We start from the raw sequence: 3,996 nt of genomic DNA, 5'->3' as shown, positions 1-3,996 counted from the left end.
AAAATAATTTTGAGCGATTGCTATTTTTTTTTTTTTTTTTCGGTTGTTTGTCACCTTTTTTTTTTTTTTTTTTTTAATTGGGCATCATTTTTTACAAGGTTATATGAGTAAATTTATACAAACTCACTTCTTTCACCTCTCCACTTTTCCACTTCCAACCAAACAAAAATGAGGGAAATAAAATCTTTTCTATTCACCCATTTTTCCATCCTCCCACAATTTTCTATCCTCCCACTTTTCAACCATTTTATCTGTTTGGTAGGAGGTGGAAAAGTGGGAGGATGAATAATGGTGGGAGGATGGAAAAGTGAGAGGACCTTTCAACCATTTTATTTGTTTGGTGGGAGGTGGAAAAGTGGGAGGATGAATAATAGTGGGAGGATGGAAAAGTGGAGGATAGAAAAGATTTTAATTTGGGATAATTACAGTAAACCCACCTGTGGTTTGGCCCGTTTCACTTTGCCTACCTGTGGTTTAATCATTTACACTTTGCTCACCTAAACTTCAATCTGTTACCCACCTCACCCACATATGTTAGAAAACACCATTTTATTAAAATCAGAACATAACACGGATCAAAAACACGAACTATTGAATCTTTTCCTCACGAGCCCTAGAAACACAAAAATCCTTGTATTGAGCTGGGGTTTTGATTTTTCTGATTGTGCTTTCATGTAAGGGTGAGGTTCTGACTTTAGGTTGTTCTCTCTCTCCAACAAAAATTTCATATAAATCAAAAGAAAACAAGATCAAAAAAATTCATTATTAAAAATGGTAAAAATTTGCTTAAGAACTTCAAANAAAAAAATGTCATTATGTAAAAATGGTAAAAATTTGCTTAAGAACTTCAAAAATGCAAAAACTTCAGAACTGTTCAGCAAGAGGCAATGTAATCATAGGCACACCATAACAAACTTTCCCTCCAACATTGAAGGTTTTTCCAACAACCCAAACAAATGAACAATTGGAAGCTCAATAGCATGAACATCTCAAATCTAGGTTTGTTTCTAAAGACCCATAACTGGGTTTGCCATGTCCAAATTTGTCTCTCTCTCTCTCTCTCCCTCCCGTCCACCAACAGTCACCACAACCACTTTTGAAACCCATAACAAAATCAGATCAACCCACAACCCAAAAAACCACCCAAAAAAAAGAAAAGAAAAAAAAAGAGACCTATGAAGTAGAGCAATGTCATCGTGGTGGCTACTCCACCTTTGAAACCCATAACCAATTCCAAACCACAACACACAACCACTGCCAAAATCAAATCAACCACCTCTACTACAACAAAATCAGGTCAACCCACAACCCAAAAAACCACCCAAAAAAAAAAAAAATGAGACCCATGAAGCAGAGCAATGTCATCGTGATGGCTACCGTTTGGGTGTGTGTGTGTGAGACAAAGAGAGAGAGAAGACAACAAACCTAGTGAAACTTTGGCCATGGGTTCCTTGGATGAGATTGAAGAGAGTGAAAGGTGGAAACTGAGATCGGGTGGATCAGGCATGGATTTGAGGTCGGTGGTGGTGATGGTTGTTTATGTGTGTGAGTTTCTGAAAGTGTAGGATTTTTTTAATTTAAGGTTATTGTATTTATATAAGAGTAGGATTTTATAAATTTAAGGTTACTGTATGTATATAAGAGTAGAATGTTTTTTGGATTTATGTGAATATGAAATTTTATTTGGATTGATTGGCTCAAGAATGTTTATACCAAAAGATAGTGTGTTCTTCAACTAGAACTTTACAATTTTTGCAAATTTGCTTTCAGATCTTATTTTTCTCATTTTTTTATGTATTATTTTGTTTTGGGAGGAGAGAGATATAAAAGAAAAGCAAAAATACATATTTACCCTTGATTTTAACAGAGGTGGGTAACAGAGTTCTAATAGAGCGGACCCTAGGTAAGCAAAGTGTAAATAATTAAACCACAGGTAGGCAAAGTGAAAACGGGCCAAACCACAGGTGGGTTTACTGTAATTATCCATTTTAATTTATTGGTTGGGAGTGGAAAAGTGGAGGGATGTAAAAAGTGAGTTTGTATAAATTTACTAATATACCATTGTTAAAAAATGATGCCTAATTAATACAAAAAAGTGGCAAAAAAAAGAAAAAGAAGAAGCAATCACCCAAATTTATTAAATAAAAAAATCATGTCCAAAAAAAAAAAAAATCACGTCTAGTTAAACAAGGAAAAAAAAGAAGCACTACATGCCCACAACCCTAGGAATCAAAAGAAAAAAAAAAAAAGAAAAGAAAAGAGGAGGCAACATCCAGGAAAGCAAAAGAAACAAAAAGAATGAGCACCAAAAAAAAAAAAAAAAACTTAAAACTGGAATTGAAAAAGAAAGAAAAAGAAAAAAGAAGCAACATACTAGATGAAGCCCATATGTAGGTACAAATAGGCATTTTCGTCATTTACCCATTAGACATCCCCACCCAATTTTCTCCCATTTTGGGAAAAAAACTTTTTGGTGGACCTGGGAGAAAACACCAGGGCCCTACCATCCTTTTCCCCTCTCCACCTCCCAACCAAACACCTTCTAATAAATTTTCCCTCTCTCTCTCTCTCTCTCTCTCACTCCTCTCCCTAAAATTCACTCTACACAAAACACCAATATTCGAGCTACTACATGATGACAACAAATCAAGGGACAAAGCAAAACTACTAATTTTTTTTTATTAAGAGATGATGACAAAATTTTGCAAGATCCGAATTCCATCCTAAAAAATTAAATGCAAGATCAGAATTCCATCCTAATGGAAGTTAAAATTTAAAAACCCTACTTCCAAATGTATTGAAACTCTAATGGAAGTTAAAAATAAATGGAATGTTAAAAGTCTTGCTATGGAATATGTTGGAGGTATGAAGCCCAATTGTAGTGTAGGACCAATCCCAATCCTTGATGTGTAATCCAATAATACTACTTGGGCTAATATATCTTTAATTGTCCACATTCAGATAGAAGAAACAATTTGAACAAGAATTTTCCATATTATGTAGCAGATGCAATAATAAACTTTAATACATTTTTTGTTCTTTGATGGATGCAAATAGAACATAGATTTGACATCTCCAAAATTTTGGTGTCTCTATATAGTTGCGCCGAGACTTGAAACCCAGTAGTGTTGAGGGAGGTGTGGATTCATGTTGGTGTAATGAGGTTTGAATGGGGTGAGCTTTTGATAAGTACTATAAAATTATAATTTCATTGAAGAAGCGAGATATAGAGCTATCCTTGTACATAGGATGTATGCATAAGTAGTCACTTAGATGGGGAAAAGCTTCAAGTGTTCTCTTGCTTTTGTTGCTATTGTGTATCATATCTTACAAAGAAATCCTCATGTTCTAAGGGGAATATTAATTTTTTTTTTGGTAAAACACACACACACCTAATAGATTTTGAACCCACAATCTCACCCTACCTTTAGAACTTGTAAGGAGAAGAGTTGCCAGCTGAGCTAGAGCCCATTGGCTTGAGAGCAATATCATAACTGAAGAAATTATTCTTCAACAAATAAGGGGGGAGATATTAAAGCTAGAATTGAGTTTGGCATGAGTGAAGAAGTCTATAATCAATAGAGAAATTTGATGCAATTGGGGTACTAGCTTATCTGTTTTTAAAGATGATAAGAGCAGTATTATGTTGTATCTAACCTTTAGATCTCTGGTGTAGTTGCTGTTGGCCAATTTTTTTGTCTTGTTAGCAAGCTTTGTATAATGTATAGTGACTCTAAAGGGGATTCTTTGTTGTCTGAAACTCTATTTTGTTGAAAACTTTACAAACGAGTTGTAGGACAACTTCACCCATCTATTCTATATATTTCTAAAAGTTAAAGCGTAGCGTTTAATGCTATTGTTCTCACGTTGCGCCACATCAGCTGCCACGCCATTTTTTTATATATATAATTTTTCCTACAATTTTAAAATGGTTTTTACAATTTTCAGCTTTATAAACGCAGCTCACTACTTATTTATTTACTTCCACTATCACCC

This window comes from Quercus suber, unplaced genomic scaffold, assembly GCF_002906115.3.
Source record: "Quercus suber isolate HL8 unplaced genomic scaffold, Cork oak 2.0 scaffold_22, whole genome shotgun sequence".
In the NCBI taxonomy this organism is placed as follows: Eukaryota; Viridiplantae; Streptophyta; class Magnoliopsida; order Fagales; family Fagaceae; genus Quercus; species Quercus suber.
Note: the sequence above shows the minus strand (reverse complement) of the source record.